Consider the following 20265-nt stretch of genomic DNA (forward strand, 5'->3'; position numbering starts at 1 on the left):
AAAAAATCTCCTGTCATCCCAGAAATCCTTTCCACAAATGTGAAAAAGGAAAGAAAATAGTTTTATTATTGAATAAGTATTAAACCAGACTGTAATGTGCATCACAGCCTACCTGCTAAAGAAAATTGCCAAAGATAGAAAGAAATTTCATGCTTTTATATATTATAGCCAGACAGATACAATCTGTTACGTACAGGTTAGGTGGTTTATCCAAAAGAAAAAATAATCTTGTGCCTCTAAAACTAGCAAGACATTACCACTTGTAGCCAGGCATCTAGGAACAGAAACAAAGACAGGGCTCAGTCCTCTCTGATGCTCACATTTCAAAGACAGCTCCAAGGACCCCAGGAAAGATTCCTGGTATGCAAAAACTAGCGAAAATCTTATTAAGCTTCCAAAAGATTTGCATACATTTCAGAGAGATGAAGGATTTACAGTTACAAGTTTGAATTGCAAGGAAATGCTATAAGAAAAGAGAGAAAGAAAAGATTCTCTTTAACATTTGGCACTAAGGGAAATACAGTTTTTTAAAAGATTTGTTATTCTTACTCTTGTCAAAGTTTTTCACATTAGTTTAATTTTCTGGTGATTCCTGATGCCTTCCTGAAGCATGTTGTATTTGTACTAATTCCCACCATACCTTTATAATTCCATGCCTTTACTAATGTAATTTATTTTCTCATCCCAAGTTGTCCTTCTTTCTTTGTATTTCTGGGGGAACATCTAGGCATATTTCAAGGATCTAGCCTTACACCACTTTCTCTATGTATTCGCAAAGGTTAAAACTGCTCTGTCTAGTGGGAAGTATTTTTAAAAAGTAAAAACATTGTTTACCAAGCAAAGATATATCACAATATTTTAATGACTCATTATAAAAGAGATGAGTTTGATAGATTTCTATATGATAATTGTACTTCTTATGACCAAATAGGGTAAATGTGAATAGGTGCATGAGAAATATATAAATTTTAATTATTTTTTTTTCATTTGGACCTAACCAAACAGTAAGTGAATATGCAGAATGGGAAAATAATATACACATAGGTTGCTTGTCAATATATAAGATCTCCATAATTTGGAGGAGGAGAGAGAGTCATCAATCTATATCAACTGTGAGCATAAAACCACAAACAGTTGCTTCTGACCCTCAACTTTCTTACTTCAGGAGCTTCATAAACACAGTAAGATGAATGAGGTAGGGACTTAGAGTTTGCCAGTTTTTAGTGAGTCATTATAAGAATTGTCTACCACATATTCATAAATCATGATCAATGTACTGGCAATTCACTTTGCGGTTATAATCAGCCACATTTTAGCTGAGAGGTGTACATGAGCCTATATATCTTTTACTTTTCTGAGTTCATATTTGAAAGTGATTGGTCATCCTAATCTTCATCTTTAACTAGCAATACGTCTAAAGCAGAAAATTGTGAAATGAAACTTATATTTAATTTCCTAAGAATAAGATTTCATTGCTTTGAGAATACAAAGTTAGCACCAACCTATAAGAACCCTATAAAAATGGTTCATTTTTAGCTCAATGAATATTTTTAAGCATTAGCTGTCAAATATCAAAAACCATATGTCCTGCTGTGAATTTTTTTCCTGACAAATACTTTGTCTTAAAATGCTTTTATAGAACATTAAAACAACTGAAAATAGAATAGTAAAAATTGATATTTCAATGATATGAAATAGAGAATAGCCTCTTTGGAATGGATTACAGAAAATCAGGAAGAATTTTCAGTGGTTTAAAACTGTGACCCAACAGCACCCAAAAGAGGAAAAATAGATAGTATGAAATCTAGACACAAAGATCTGGGGTAATCCGGAGAGGTGTTATGGAGCGAGAGTAGGAAGTATTCAGTCCTGAGTCCAAATTCCCCTTGAATATGTACCAAATTCTCGGTACATATATATATCTCACTTGAGAAAAACGAATCTCCAACAATTGTAGAGGACTGAAATGAAATCATGTACACTAAATGGTATCTCAATGCTTGAATGTCTTAAGATCTCAACCAAACTTATTTCCATTTCCCCATTTTTCTTAACCTTCTTCTAGGGTCATAACTAAAATTTGTCTCCTAGCAACAGGGCAAGGTGGACTTATTCATGACAAAAACAAAAAAACTAATATGGTTATACATATTTATTAACAAAGCTTTAGCTTATTTACATAAGATCAGTCTTTTCTCAGAATATAGCTCTGCTATTGGTAAAGTTATATGACATCTTTTCAATCAATCTAAAATATATAGAAGATAATAGTACCAACCTTATAGAGTTATTGTATCAAATGAGCTTATACATGTTGAAAAAAATAAATAAAAGCCTAGAACATATAAGTGCCCATAAGTAATACTTTTGATTAGGCTGCTCGTGTTGTTGATTATGACAATATTGATGATGTTGATGATAAATTTATTTTTATATTTTAATATTGAATTTAGTGTATTTTAACTTTATTTTTAATATATTTACTCTGGTAGGGGAAGAAAAAACATTTGATGATGTATAAACATTTATACATTTATTAAAATATTTCAATAGTTTGTTACTAGATTATATTTTCCTTTTTTATTTAATGTAAATAATCACTCTCTCATCCAGTAAATCAGAGTTTATAGTTGGTAGAGTTAGACTAAACACTGAAACTTAGGAGAAAACATTTTAATTATAACGTTAAATGGAGAAAAAAATCAAGAGTGTATATTTAGCACTAGCTTTATACTGTTGGCAAAATTGCTTATGTTTAATTGACTGTTGGGAGAGAATGCTACTTATGCAATTGCACTGATAATGATTCCACTGGAACCATATGAGTCATTGTGTCATATTAACATCTCTGAATGAAACCCTGCGACGCTTCACATTTCTCTTTTTCTCATGTACCTTTCATCATGTTACATGAAATGCATCTCCATGGAAACAAAAGCATTTCCTGTAGAAGACAAGAGATGAATGATCCCTGCCTAATTCTATCATCATTCTTCCAAGACTATTTTATTAACAAGTCAAAAATCTTCAACAGCAGTCTATACTCTGCAGTTAGGAGCAGAGCAGCTTAAACCTTGCAATAAGGCTGAACCAACAGCAGCTAAGAACTATTTTATTAACTTCCTAGAGGATTTGTGGCTGTACAACATTAAAGGATGCCTCACAGTAAACTAAATTCCAGGAAAAAAACCTAGTATATTTCAACCACACATGAAAGGTCAGAAAGCCCCTGAGGAGTATATGAAATATTTGATCTTAAGTACCTAGCAACAAAATGACACCATGTCATATCTGTGTTTACCACAGGCTGACACTATAAAATTCTTATTTGTCTAAGATTGATTTTTAAGATTAATAAAAAAGCTGATAATGATTTATGGCTTCTGACTACTTTGTACAGATATTTTACATATCAGAGCCACAATCTTTCCTAAAATCCATGAAGCTTTTGCACATTCCTAATTTCATGATTGTTTTCATATATCTCTTTAATAAGCTCATATATACTTTATAATCATAATATAAAATATTACATTGTTTCATTCATATTCTTTCAAAAACATATAAAAATCACCAATGATCAATATCACATCCCTTACCTAAATATTTAAGGTTTTCTATTTTTTTATAAGCAATTCTCTGTTTTCTACCTTCCTTTATTGCCTCTTCAAAATGTATGCAAAGGTGTGCAGCATCTATCTTTTGCATCAGATGTGTGTGTAAAACACCCTTTAGAAATAAATCCACAAAAATAATAAATAGCAGCGCTTCAAGCAGATGGCTATCAAAAGCTTCACAAATTGGTACATTAGACTATTGGAGTTTTGAAAAGATGCGAATGCATGAGCATGTATGTTCATGCATACATTTGTGTGTTTATTATGCATGTATGTATATGTGTGTGTGTCTATGTATTTTACATAGTTGATTAATATATTTTCTTTGGATTTATTCAACATAATTCATTTCAATCAAAATTAGAAGGAAAAGACAAAGGAAAAGTTTTTGGTTTCTTCTGATGCAATTGTTAACAACTTAACCTATTACATTTTCTTATTTGGTGAAATGAATGGACTGTGTTGCACTTTTCTTCTATTTTTTGAGTCTCAATAGTGTGGTTAATTTATTATTTTTTTAATCAAAGGCTGAAAATTAAAAATATGAAATAATAAATGGTTATAAACAAATTAAAGGACAGAGCTGCTGCAGCCTGAGAGATGCACACTCTAAGAAACTTTCCCTGAGGTTATCTAGTTATTCTATGTTGGCCTCAGGACTAGAATCTTGATCTCCTAAATCCCTATGAATGGAAGCAAGCTGTACCTTAAGTGCTAAAGGAGTCAATTATAGTCATTAAACTTGCTGTAATCTCTCTTCCTTCAGTAATGGATCCTTAAATTTTAGCTGGATGCTGAGCTACCTCAAATAAAGATTAGAATCCAAGATGTTATTGGATTCAAGGTTCAAGGTAGGTTGAAAGCATAAGACTAATTCCAACCAATGTAGTGGTGATTGAAGTAATGGATGTGTGACCTTGAAATAAAAGAGTGTACCCTCCTAGTGACTTTCTCCTCTTCTCACTGGCTTGAACACAGCTTTGGCTGTGATTCCTTGTGGGCCGTATAGATTTGAGTAATGCCATAAAATGGCCAGGTAATAAGTCAGAAGGAACTTGAATCCCTGACATATTGGTATTCATTATATCTTAGGTCATTGTTATTTAGATTTTTTGCTGCAGTAGCTTAACTTGTATTCTCATTAATGCAGAACACAGCCTTATATGTGAGTGCAAATATTAATTAATTCATTCAATTAACCAATACTTATGGAGAGTAAACTGTATACCAGTAGCAGATTTTATATGGTAATTATATTCTTGTATGATATGCAGATAATAAACAATATAAATAAGTATGAAATTAAAATCAGGTTGCAGTAAAGAGGAGTTCTTCATGCAGACAGCTTTACAAATTGAACCCCAGGAGACTGGAGTTTTGAGAAAGTGCAAATGATAAATAAGAACATATATGTTAGATAATAACATATAATATTTGAAGGAAATAAAGTATTGAAGATATGATATTGTCAGAAAAGAAGAGTCACAAATGCACAGCGACTGAAGGACACTCAAAAGCCACAAATTGGTGATAACTTTCTTGTGGTGTGGGAGATAATCAGAAATTGGTATACAATTTATAAGTGTATATGAATAAATATAAAAGTTATATTAGGAAGCAACTAATATATAATCTTAAAACATAATACTTAAAAATTATAAAACCATCAGAATATACAAAATATACTCTTTAATAAAGGAATGAGAAATTCAAACTAATGAGATAAAGGTGAACATACATAACTGTTTTTTTGACCAAATATGAAAATTAATTTCTAAAGAAAAAATAGAGCAATACAAAAAATTTGATGTGCTATTTCAAGAAAACATTTACATACATCTTTTTTTAAAGCAATATGTATTTATTTAATATTAAGTTTTAACTATGGTCTATATTTATAACATACCATTTTAATGAAAATTGTCCATGATATAGTTTAAAATTTTATTTTTTGTATGTGTATATCTACTCTAATCCTTTCAAAAAAGTTTTGCCTGTAATGTCATAGAAATATGCCTGAATATTTAATGGATTAATTCTTAACATGTACAAAATGAAAATATTGAGCTCTTTTCAAGGAGCAAAAATTATCTTGAATAATTCTGACTCACTAAGGAATCAGACATTAAAAATTGTATCATGATTATCTCCAAAGTAAGGGCCTTAAAACCCAACTCTTTTTAATTCATGCTTTTAACTTTTTAATTTAAAGACAACTTTTTGAAAATTCTTCTTGATATGATGAATTAAATCTTTCATTGGTGTAGTCTACTCAAAAATTCAAAGCAACTATAAACAGATGTGAAATCTAATAACCTCTAATTAACTTTATTTTAATCCATGCCATTGACAAAGAGCAGTGCTTACTCAGGAAAGAAAGAAAGGATACAGCAAATAGTAAATATTTGTAGCAAGTACTCAGAAAAAATTTGTTAAATGGGTCATTTTAAGTGTCATGTCTAAACATTGAACTCAATTTAATTATACTCAGCTGAATGTTACATTGCTCAGGTAGATATTGTTGCTATATATATATATATATATATATATATTGTTGCTATATAATATGAGCAAAATATTTTATATACAGTTATTAATTTGATAAAATGAGCAAAATATTTTATATACAGTTATTAATTTGCATTAAATTAGAAACATATTTGAACATATAGAAACTGAATGTAAAACTTCTAGGTGAATACTTAAATGTAGAATTATAAAACACATCATATTAAATCGATCTTATCTAAAGCCAATCCTTTCACTTGTTAACTGTATCCCATCCTCTCTTCCCTACTCAAGATTTTTGGTTTCGCAGTTATCCTCTCTTTTTCATCATAAATTTTCCCTTCTCCACTGGATCATCCCCAGTTACATATAAGCAAGATAGCATTCATTTCATCTTTAAAAAATAATAAACAAACAAACTTTTGTTGCATTTTGTTGCTTCTCTTTGCAGCATGCCTCTTTAAAAGAATTCTCTACATTTTTAGTGTCTAATAGCTCTCCTCCCATTTCTCTCTTCACCCCCAAAAAAGTGTTTTTCCCCATCACCCCAATTAAAACTACTGTTTAACTCTATGCCAATACCAATGATTGATTCATTGTACTAATTTAGTTTATTGTGTGCTTTATCTTTTTGTAATTTCTTCACTTGGCTTCTAGAAAACCACATTTCATTGCTTTTCCTCCCACTTCACGAGAGATACTTTTCTTTTCAATTATGTTTTACTATTCTTTCTCTTACCCTAGAACTCTTAATGTTGGAGTGATCCAGGCCTTAGTCAATTTGTCTTTTTCTCTGCTACCTCTACTGTCTCCTTTGCTGATTTCATTAGTTTCCTCATATTGTATACCATTTCTGTGCAAATATTTCCACATTTATATCTTCAGTCCAAAGCATTTCTGTAGCTCCAGTCTCATATATCCATTGCTTACTTGTTAAACTGAGAGGCATATGAAACAACATGGTTGAAACTAAATACTTCTTTTATCTCCTTCTCTAAACCTGTTTCTTCTATAGCCTGCCCCATCTCAGTGATGACAACTCTATCCTATAGTTTTCTCAAGACAAAAACTTTAGTGTCATTTTTATTCCACTTTTTCTCTGACATAATATATCCATTTTGTCATGAAATCATATTTGCTCTCCCTTCAAAATGTATCTAGAATCAGACCCCCTTATACCATCTCTGCTTTGTTCAAGCTAACTATCATCTTATACTTGACTTGATTTAATAGCTTTCCAACTGGCCTCCCTGCTTCCAAATTTGCCTTTCTATTTTGTATTATTAACATAATACTCAGTGTGATTTTGATAAAATGTTTATCAGGTGATGTTATTTCTCTGCTGGAAAATCTTTTGAGGGTGCCTCATTTCACTAGCTGCAGATATTGAAGCTCTGCAAACCCTCTTGAACTCGTCTCCTGCTTCCTCTCTCACCCCATCTCCTATTTCTCCAACTCTTGCTCGCTCTTCTTAAGTCATACTGGCCTTTTTTCTTCAAATATCCCAGGACAATAGGAAAACTACTCTCTAAGTGTCCTTGCTACTCTAGTTTCTGCTGCCTGGAATTCCATTCTCTGGTAATCTGTCTGATATACTATTTAATCATATTGAGTCTTTGCTTAAACATCACCATTTCATTTAGGCTTACTCTAGCCATACTATATAAAATTTCCACCCAGTATCCCTCCCTTTACCATATTTTTGTCACTTTTCACTGACACTGCCTGGTTTGATTTCTTTTTCCAATAGAACATACTTTATTTATTATATTTACAGTATAAAGTCAGTCATTTCTGGCTATCAAGTTCATTCCAAACAAAGCAGGAATATGTGTCTTTTCATTCATTGAGGAATCTTAAGTACTTAGAACAGTGCCTGGCACTGAACACTCAGTAAGTAGTTGTTGACTGGATAAATATTTATGTTAAATCACTTCAGTTTAAATTGTATAGTATAACAAAATTTATCACACATTCAATAATTATTTAATATTATTTGAATAATGTCAAATGGCTACCTGGTGGTGCATCAGAATGTACTTTTATTTAGTCCTCATTACTTTATCTTCTTTAAAATGTCATAGAAATAGAAAAGCTTGTACTTAAAATACTTAAAATTTCTGCTTTGTAACACTTATCGAGAGTTTATAGGAAAAGTCTAATGACTATAATCAGCTCCTTTAACACTTAAGGAAGCATCTTGCTTCCATTATAAAGATTTAGGTGATCAAAATTCTAGCCCTGGGTCATATGCGGAACAACTGTATAATCTTGGGGAAGGTACTTTAGAGTGTACATCTTTTAGTTTTTAAGTAAATACTTTCTCTGCAATTTTTATAGTATGTTGGAAATATCAAGAAATTACGTAAGAGAACAAAATTATAAACAAATGTAAAAATTCTATGGTTTAGTAATTTATTCTAATTATATAAATTATATATGCATTTATAGAAAACACACCAAAGTAATTTATAATTACCATATGTAAAATTATTAACCTAACATGATTAAATCATCAAAAGTAGATAATTCCTACTTTTAAAGATTAGAATGAATAAGCCACTAGTGGAATATATCAAGGAAGTAGGAAAAAATAATTAAATAAAAATAAGTGATAAACTATAACATTTTTAAAAAGTTAAAGTAACATGATATAGTGGAAGGAGTACATACTTCTCACAGGTTAATTTGAATTTCAGTGATGACTGTGACCAATGAGCAAGTAACATTACTTCTCTAACCCTTGATTTCCTCATGTGCAGAATGGGAAAAATAGTATTTACAACATATGCCCTTATATTTTTTGAAAGAACACATGAAAACTCTAATTAAATAAATTTTTTAAATTGTATCTAACAGTGTAGTACCAAAAATATGATTGTAATAATATCTTGGTAATTACTAATCTAATTATACATGTATATATATGCATATATATATACTATAATTGTAGATGATATAATTGTATACACTTACAGATATAGAAGCAAACACACACACAATTATTACTTCTCTGCTTCCATGCTGTTTGAATAATGATGATACTGGCTCTAAATTTTAAAATGCGTCTAAATTGCAAAAATAGCATTTAGTAAATTTTTATACCAAGTGCACTTATTTCTCTGAAAATTAGAGTCTGACATAGATAACTTTCAACCAATTCATATTATCATAACAATTAATTCCAAAAAGGTTTCAAATAATAGATAATGTGATATCTTTTACTTTCTTTTAAAGAAGCACATTTGCATTTGTACTTTTGATTTTATTCCCAGGAAAATTCTGTGAGCAATACACTACTACAACTATCATTATTACATATCACCAAATAGATTTAAGGTATGAGAAAATTTGAGACAGTTTTTTAAATAAACATTGTTTTACATACTACCTTCGATTTTAAAAGTTTTTAAAAAGCAAGTGAAAAATGAGCACCAACCAATAACATAGATATTTTCTGTTGTCATCATTTGGTAAATCTAAAACTCCAACTAATCACCATTTCTTTTTGGTCAAATAGGAGTAAAGATAATCATTAGGAGTTTTATGCCAAAAGTCTTAATACAAGACATTTACCTTTCATTCATCTCAGTTTATTCTACTGCTCTCTTACAGGCTGTGCTGAGAAAGATAATATGGAAGCACTGCAAGATTTTTAGTCATTAAAAATGCTTCATGATGTCTAATTCAACTTATCCAAAAAAGAACAGAAGTGGAGTTAAGGTATTTAAAAAGATTTTTCTCCTCTAAAGCAACCATGCATTTTTTTTAAAAGTTAAAGCATTTCAGTTATATCATTCAGCATCCATTTAAAGAGCTAACTGGCCAATTAGGTTTTATTGTAAAAGGAAGATTCTGGAATGTTATAGCAATTTAAATAGCAACACATCATATAAATAAATTTTGGCGCATGTGCCAAATGATTTTTACATAGAAATTTTAGATGTAGAATTTGCTCCGTTGCTTTAGAATGAGTTGTTAGCAGCTGATTCTGTAGCTTTATATTGATGTTAGCAATTAATCTATGCAAATAAAAATTGGTATACATGAGATAAAGACAAATAAATGTAGGCTTAGGGCTAGGATCAACACCACAGAAGAATGTGGTAGGAATTTAAGAGGTTATTCCATATCTCATTTACTAAATTTGTTTTTCATTTTCATTGAGAAATAATGAACATAAATCACTATATAAATTTAAGATATACAGCATGATGGTTTGATTTATGTATATTGTAAAATGATAACCATAATAGATTAACATTCATTATCTCATAAAAATACAATAAAAAGAAAAGAAAAAAATCTTCATGCGATGAAAATTCTTAGGATCTGTCCTCTTAACAGTTACTAATTCTTTTTATAGACAATCCCAGAAATTGCCAAAAGAAAGACTGATCTACTCAAGCAGTGGCATTACCATGCAATTACCTCATCTTCAATGTTTCTAAACATCATCGTAACAATATATCATTTCTTACATGCATTATTTACACTACTTCTACATCCATATAGGAATTGAGGCTGATTACCATTATAAATCTATTGTACATTATAAAAAGAGGAAAGAGACCAAAAGTTAGTCTTTCGATTTTTATAAAATTTAAGAAAGTCAGATATAATAACAGAATCTCTTTATTTAATATGATACCTAAAATTAAAGTGAAAAATACGTATGTGAAATTATTTTTGTGTGACTATTATAATTCAGCAATTTTGTTTGCTTGGAAAACTATCACATAAAACATATTGTTAAAACCATGATAAAAATTGTACTTCTCATTTCAAGCACCATCGTGCTGTGCTTTCATTAATGTGAAGAATATACATTTTAATCTTTCTATAAAACCAGTGCAGGAATTAATAGATACAACCCAGATGACCATACCACAAGGAAATAATTGAAATGCAGACTATGAAGGCTTTATCCCTTTTTCTGCCTTTACTAGTTTGGTCTTTAAGCAGATTTCTCATTCTCTGTAATCTACAGTTTTCTCACATGCGAAATCATAATATTAGTGCTTGCCTTACATGAAAAATGTAAGCCTGATACTTGACATTTTAATTCACTAAATTTAATTCACTGTTTCTTCCTTCACTCCCTCATTTATAAAATGGGAATTAGATAACCTACACACAAGATTATTGTTCAGAATAAAATTATATAATAATGTGATAACATTTGTAAACTATAAATTAGTTCATGCTTTTTAGGAATTATTAATTTAGAATGTTTAAAACTTCAAAAGTTTAGTTAATAAAAGTTAACATTTATTGATTATTCAGGATGTGCCGGGGACTTTTAAATACTTTGCATGTATTATCTCATTTAAATTTTATAGGACCCTACTGGGATTGGTACTATTATTAACTAACTTTTATAGACTAGGAAACTGTAGTTCAAAATGCTTTTTAACTTGACCAGGGTCAAGTACCTTGTAAGCAGTAAAGTCAATATTAACATTCAGATGCTAGACTGCAGAGCCATGCTACCTAAATAACCATTTTATTTGTCATGTCATTAACTGCAGCGATAATGACCACTTCCTATTACTCCAAAAGTTTAGGCAACAGTTATGTATGTAGCAGCACATAGACAAGGTGATATTTAATGAAAAATTTCAATGAGATTTTTATATAAGAAATCAGAATGAAAATATTAAATTTTATTATGTGTATTGAAAATGCCTATATAATTGAAATTGGTGGGCTATAATAGCTCTAAGGAAGATTTTTAAAAATTTGAAATGTTAGTAAAGTACATATACTTGTGGCTAAAAAGGATGCAAATGAACTTAATTTTACTCTAAATAATTTTGGTTGAGATATATTTTTGTAAATTTTATTTTACTATTGGAAATTTTAGATTTTATTGAATTAGAAATATTTATTACCATTAAAACAGCACTGAAAACAATTATTCAGTGATTAACAAGTCAATAAACAAATTAGACATGCTTTGCACATAAGTACTGAGCCTTTGTACTTTGAAATGCAATTCCATCAAATTGCTTAATTGACATGAACTGCAAAAGAAAAAATATACGTCAATTAAGTAATTTCACAGCCATCAACAATCTAAATGAACAGTTTCTAAAGTATTTTCAATTTTATTTCAAAGCATTTTAAAAGGCCTTTATTTCATCATTGCACAAAATTTTCCTTCAATAAATCTCGATTTCTTTTTCTTTTTGGACAGGCACATTCTGCTACACTCATATTTCATTCCTGTTCATTTTATCTTATTTTAAAAAATCAACTTCACATTCTTTCAAAACCCTTAATTATGCTGTTTCAGTAAAGGCCCTTGACAGTAATTTCTATCAAATCAGGATAAGAACTAAAGGAAGAAAGCAGGTTTGATATAGATTACAGCCCAGTTGAAGGCATGCATAATTTATATACCTGTATGGAGTAGACATATTTGGGAATGTCAGCAAACATTTTTTTCTAGTGTTTTCCAGATAATTATATTATTTAATCACCTCGCAACTGATTACTCCAAGTTGGATGACTCTAAACAAACTAATGATTCTCTTCCATGGAATTTTTGGACTTGTGACTATAATGATTACAGCCATCTCTCTCTGATGCCCGAACATTTTAGGCTTGCAGTCTTTTTGAAGCCATAGTTACTACCATTTCATCTAGAGAGTTAGAGGAAAACTGGGTTTCTGAATAAGAGAGAAATGGGAATCAATTGCTCATAGCTGGAGACTGGTGAAACAGAGGGTTTCTGAAGATGAGTGTCTCCTTGTTCCTGAGGCCTAGCAATGTTCCTTTTTGATTTCATGAAGATTTCCAGTGTCCTTACAATGACTCCTGTTCATGCCTAACTGCTTTATATTATGATTTTGTCAAGCACATCCAAAAAAGAGCACAAATATAAGTAGGCCATCATGTTTGCATGGGTTAAGCAGTTTAAATGTTCAAGAAACACATGTCTAGGGAATGCAGTTAGCATTGATGTAATGGCTAGGTGAAGAGTCACAGGAGACAAAGAGCAATTAGGGAGATCATTTTATAAACTATATAAATGTCTAACCAATGTACTGTATCCTTGAAACTAATAATAAAATTAAATTAAAAAAAAAAAAGAAACACGTGTCATCAGGTTACTTCATTTTATGAGGAATTATTTTAAGGAGAGAACAGATAATAAGAAAAATAAGACACATTCTCAGGAGTCCAGAGCCAGGCATGGAGAGGTGGTGCCCTACTCACATCTGCATTCAGGTTATGATTCAGAGAACAGCTTTGGTTATCTGTCCAGAGTACAAGTTTTGAGTTCAGATCCACCACTTCTGTTCTCTAGAAGTTTCTTCCAATTTCTCGAGCAGTTCCCAATAACATGGGAACAAAAACTAGCAATATGTTTATAGAACTTCAGTGGCTTGTGGCTACAATGTACAACTAGGTGGAATATAGCATTGTGTTTTATCAGAAAGAAACCACTGATAAAGGCTGTGAGTATGCCAGGCATTTTGAGTCCTGCTAGAAATAGATATAGAAGGTGAGGAGGAAATGATATAACTAGTAGGTTCTTAGAGGACCTTCTTTTTAATTCTTTTTCTTCAGCTACTCCTTAAATGCTAATATACTCTTAGGTCCTATCTTTATTCTATTGTTTATTTGCTTTATCTGAATCATCAAAAGTAATTACATAGCTTATATTACAATCTCTGGAAATTCTGGCAATTCTAATATATGTCTGATCAAACCTTGACAGAGCTGTTGAACTATATATAGAAGGCATCTTACTGAATTTCTATGCCTGGCTATTTCAGCATCTCTAATTCAGCATGTCTAATTTTGAACAAATTATTTTCCTAACCAAACTCTCCTCTTGTATCCTCACTATTCATATAATCACCACTTCTTGAAACCTGAGGAACATCAGAAAAGTCTTTTTAATTTGAGATTAATTATTAAGACCTATTATTTGAATTGTTGACTTTCCATTCCCTTCACACAATTGCTACTATCATAAATGGGTCCTAGATTATCTCTTATTTATATTTTTGAGAGTCAATGAAAATAGTTCTGTAAAATAGAAAAAATAATCATAGTACCTATCTCACAGGCTTACTCTGAGGAGTAGATGTGAAGACATTTAAAGTGTCCTGACGGTTAAGTAAGGTCTTCATTAATTTTGATTTTTATTTTGCATTCCTTTTTATGATTTCATCTCCATTCTTTCCAATTCTTCTTCCACACTTCTGCACTAATTATCAATCCAAAACCAAAACTTGACCTTCTCAAAATACTTAAATTGATCTTCATTATATATATAATAAAATCCTGAGCCCATTGTATGGCATACAGTGCCCTTCATGGTTTGGCCCAAGCCTGCTAATCCAGCATCAAGAACTGACAAGGCTTTCCTGTACATATCTTGCTGTCTTATCTGGAGCTTTTCTTTCATGTGTTCTACTTCCTTTCCTTGTCTCTCTGTTGAATTTCCTCTTAATCTTCCTAATAATCGATGTTTCATATTGATATATTCACTATTCCCTAACTATACTTTGTTAATTTCTTTCTCTGATTTTATACCTCTTTCCTGAGTGCCTGTCTAAAAAGATTCATATTTCAATACTTCCTGGATTAATTTATTTTTGAGTTAGTCCTTGAATTATGGTTCTGAATTAAGGCAGGGATCTGTAAACTTGGCAGTTTTGTTTTGCTTTGTTCATTTTGCTACAATCAGTGGGAAGTTATTGAGGGATCTGGAGCAGCAAAGAATCATATCGAAATGAGATATTTTAGGAAAATGTATACATGAGGGAAAAGTGGGATAGACCAGAGCAGAGATCACCAAACTATGTCAGTTCAAGGTTCCTGTATGTCTCAGGAAGGCCCTGCTATGTCAAAAAATACCTAACAGTCTGTTTATTAAGTAGTTATATCTAAGCCACAGAATAGTAATTATTCACATGGCCTTCAACAAATGTTAGCATTTTTCCTTTGAAAATTTAAAATACCATAAGAGGCATCTCAGTGAGTTAAATGTGGAGCCCCAGTGTGCCACAGCTCTTATGTCTTAACCACGTAATTGGAAATATATATACAGGAAGACTAGAGGCAGGAAGACCCGCTGGAATAAGACTAACAGACTAGGCCCCCTGAGCTCAATCTGACACACTCCTTGTTTTGGTAAATGAAGTTCTATTGAAATATAGCCATATTCATTCACTTATGTATAATTTTCATACTAGAACAGCAGAGCTGAGTATTTGAGAAGAGACCATATGGCCCATAAATCTTAAAATATGTACTATCTGGCCCTTTACAGAAAAAGCTTGTCACTCCCTGATATAGGTTAGTCCAATATCAACTTGTGATGTGTTGAGTTGCTAAACAAAAGAGGCAGCTCTAGAAATTCAATTTTGTTGTATTTAATTCACAAATATTTGAATATCTTTGGTATTTCAAATACTCTGAGGAAGCAATGAGAGATTTATCATTAACTTTATATCCCATAGGTTAAAATTTGAAATCATGGCAGTTTTAAATATTTAATATATTTTTAAATTAAGCTCTCTTATTAAAGTGTGTCAGGAGATTATATTTCTACCAAAGGTCAATCCTTAATCATCATCATCCTTTTTATAGCTGATGAACAATTAATTTAATTTTGAAATCAGTTCCTTTCTGATATGAAAACCATAGCAAAGCTAATGTGTTGATATCTTCAGTAAACTTTGTACCCCTGTTTATTAATAAAATTATCAATACAATTTTAAGTTATGATTATAGAAAGTAATGGATACTCTTGTTTCCTGAACAGCCCATACTTATACATTTATATTAGTTTAAGAGAAATTTTCTCTAGGAAGCATGCTTCTTTAGCAGATTCAGGCATAACTGAAATCTCTTCTATTCTAAAGATAATTATAGAGATTGCAGATAACAGAATCAGCCCTAGAGCTGTCATTAGTTCTTATGTAATAAGCTGGTATCATTTATCACTCATGGTCCATTCACACTCACTTCTGGGTTTCAAAAGTACTCTTCAAATAATGCATCCAGATTCACAGATATAATCTTGGGGGTTTTTCTGAAATATTTTTTGTAGGGCTGAGTTAGATATAAATTACTTAGCATGATAGATAAAATTCAAATTTGAACCTTATTCTCTCTCTTATGGGGAAAGTTTATATTTGATTGTGTGTGCACATGTGCATGTACACGTGTGTGACAGAGACTGAGAATAAGATTAGAGCCAGAGAGCATATAGCTATGAAAGTAGATAAAATAACAAATTTCGTATGTTTGCTGCAAATAAAATTTAAATTACAGCTCTTAGAAATTCAGTAATTTATGTTAAAAAATTAATATTTGTTTAACAGCACATTCAGCATGATATTCTTTCATTTTAGATAAAGCTGTTTATTTCTTGAAGGATTTTCTTTATTTGTTTATTGTGGGAAGGTTTTTAGAAAAAAAACTTTAAGATTTTTTTTTAATAGACAAAACAATATTTTTATTTCTAACACTTATTAATAGATATTGCAATATTCCTAAAATGATTGTAGGTACAGTTTGAATTGAATTTCTTGTTGAAAATTTCAGTGTCTTTGAGAAAAATGATGACTAGAAGACTTCTAGGCTCTGGTTCCTTGGAGAGTCTATTAGCTCAGAATACACAGGCCATTTTCTTATCTCACCTGTACTTCTCTAGTCTCCCATCTTCCCAGTGCATTTTTATTTCTTCTTCCAAAGCAATCCTGCATCCTCTCTTCCAGTTTCCAAGACTAACTCCAAAGTTATCTTTCTTGCCATTTTCTCATTTCCAGCATCTCTTCAAACACTGAGATATTCTAGGTAAATTGTGCCTTAGAACACTGTTCATCTCTTAGCTGCAATTGCTTTTTTATCCCTGTCTGCAATTTTGTCATCTGTGGTGTCCTTTCAGCATCCTTGCAGCCTTCTTCTCTCTCATTGCCATACTGCAGGTACTGGAACTTCAATTGCCATATCCGTTCCACCCTCTATCAATGCTACCACATCTAATATAGCCAAAAATACCAGTTAATCCTTTTTCTCAGATCCCATAGGTTTTGGACATTATGCATCTAATTATTTTTTTTTTAACCCAGAGGATATTTTTAGGAAGATATAGAAGTCAGTGTTTTGGTTTTTTTTTTTTTACATTTCTTTATATGGTAGGCTATCTTTAAAGCCCAACTGAGGACATACTATTACTAAATAGGGAGTTATTTACCCCAAATTTTAAAGTGCCTTTACAATTAGTTTTCTATCACTGCAGACTTTTCAATTTTTCTAAAACAAAATAGCAAATGCTCAAAACTCATTTAATCAAAGAACACAGTATCTTTTCAATATCATCTTGAAAATTAGGAACTTTAAGATTCACAGTAGTGAGCAATTTTGTGTACACATTTGGAGATATACCTAAATATATTTGCAGTTAGATTTCATGACTATGAATCAGAAAATTCTTGCTCATAATCATGGTCCTCTAATATATCCCAAAGTAGAGGCATCATTAAACTAAAAATTGTTACTTATCCTTAATCTTTGGTTACATTAAATCTTGTGTTTCTTTAAATAGGCTTATAATCAGTGTTTCTTTAGCGTGCATCTAAGTAAGACATTAATAAATTAAAGACATATTAAAGGTATTTTTCTTAGAGAGAAAAAATATCACTATATCATATGAAATACATTAGAATTCCAGTTTTCAATTGAATTCTAAGATGAATATGTAAAAGTGACTGACTTTTTAGCAGTTATTATACTTGTGGCGGAAGATTTATTTGCAAAGCTTTCCAGCCACAGTTTTGAAATCAAGAACTCATAGCCTCTTTTAAGAAGTCTTCTGATTCTGTAGTAGATAGAAGAATGTGTATAGTTTTACAACTTGTTTTGACAAAAACGACACTTGATGTTTTCAGGGCAAATCTTTTGAGTTTTTCTGTCTTTGTTCATTTACTCTGCTCTCATACTATGCTTTTAATCCTAATCCCTTTCCTGCTGCATTCATGTTCAGCATGTGTGCGCGCACACACACACACACACACGCACGCACACACTTAACATTTGCTATTTCAACTATCATTATTTCATGCTCATCCGGTACTTTTCTGAGCAATGGAGGTGAGAATGAGAAGTTGTCTTTTTAACTGGAGAAATGGTCCTGATTTTAACTAACAAAATAATGTTATTTACAATGGAAACAGTTTAAAGTGCAGCCAAGATATTAAATCATTACCCATTATTTATTTCCTAGATATTAAAAATGTAGTTTCACAGGCTTGATCTGTCCAATGACTTGTGGAAGGTTTTGACTTCCAGTTTATCAGTAGGAAACTACAAGAATAATCTAAACAAAGATAGGTTTAGCATTGTTGTTCTCAGGAAGTATAAATACATATTATTTCACAAGAACTAATTAGCTTCCCATTGCCTGTTCTCAGCTTCAGTCTGGAAATCAGTCTGGGCCCTGAACAGCTGAACAATAGTAGTGTCAAAGATATGGAAAGTGGCATTCACTGAGACCCCAAACTTTGTTAGTTACCATACGTTGATTTCTCAAAGATGAATATATTTCTTTGGTAACAAAAGTCCTTTTATTTGAAAATAATTGGTCTTGCTTTTTCTTAGTGGAAGAACTAATGCTGCAGTAAATACAATAATAATCACCTCTTTTTTTTTTGTTTGTTTGCATAGTCTTTTTCATTATAAGCTATTGCCATGAGATTATTCTTTTTATATTTTACATATGTCGTGCTGTTATCCTCTTTAAGGACGTTTGATGACTCTCCTTTCCTTACAAGATAATGTCAAATCTCTGGACTTAGCATCTAAGACTCTAAAATATGGCTTCAAAGCCTAATAACCTTATTTCAGACAATTTCTCTGCAAACATTATCAGTAAAAATACTTACTGCTTTTTTCCTTCACAAATCTATAAAAATGCTCACTATATCAAAGTTGATCATCTGCTCTCTTTTTATGCTCCCACTTTTCCTCTCTTCTGAGTAGTACTTGTTTAAATCTTGCCTTCTTCTAGGAGTGTATTTTACCTTCTTCTGAACTCATCAAAATCCCAACACCTCCTCAGGGCCCAATTTATCTCATCTTCCTTTTAAAGCCTTCTAGACTACTCCAGAAAAGGGAAAGTTTTCTAGCTTTGAATTCATCCTGTTTCTAATCATTAATGATCAATTAATGTGTTCAAAACCAACATTTGAAAGTGTGAATTTATGGAATAGAAGATCATAATATAAATCCTAGTTATTCATAAAACAGAATTTATCTAGCAAAAATTTGGTGAGCATATGTTCTGTGTGGAGCACTGCTCTAAATATTGGGTATAAAGAGATGACCAAAGCAGACCAAAAGCCCTGCTTTCATGAAGATTACATTTTAATAAGATGGATAGTCCGAAAACACATTAGATAAATAAATTCCATAACACAGAGAAGGAGGATGCAGTGGCTAATTTTATGTGTCACCTTGATTGGACCATGGGGTCTCTGGACATTTGTTCAAACATTATTGTGGGTATGTCTGTACGAAAGTTTCTGGACAAGATTAATATTCGAATCAGTAGACTGAGTAAAGCAGATTGCTCTCTCTAATGTGGGTGAGCCTCTTTCAGTCAGTTAATGGACTTAATTTACTTTTATTAGGTAATATAAACACAGCAGAAGTTTCTAAAGAGTATTACAATTAAAAGAATCAAAATTTTAGGAAAATATCTTAGACAAGAGTGGACTGAGGTAGGATGATGATGAAAATGCTACCAGAGCAAACTCAGTAAAAACTGAAATGAAGTCACTAGGACCCGAGGAACCACGGGCTAGAGAAGATCAAACAATAATGCCAGTCATTTGTTTTAATTCTAGGTGAGAGTACTGATGACAGTGCTATTCACTGAGCCCAAAGGACTAAGGAAAAATTCAGAGCAGAAGGAATAGAATGAGCAAATACTTGCATATAGGTTGCAGACTAGGAATCCATAAACCAAAACTAGCCTTTGACATTTTTTAATTTCCCTAACAAGTTTTTAAAATTTTAATTGTTATAAACTCAAAAATTGTGACAATTCATCTAAAAAATTATTTTATATTTTGGACATTTTAACATAAAAAAGGAAGACTTGCCCTCCTGT

This window comes from Pteropus alecto, unplaced genomic scaffold (assembly GCF_000325575.1).
Source record: "Pteropus alecto unplaced genomic scaffold, ASM32557v1 scaffold3, whole genome shotgun sequence".
NCBI lineage: Eukaryota > Metazoa > Chordata > Mammalia > Chiroptera > Pteropodidae > Pteropus > Pteropus alecto.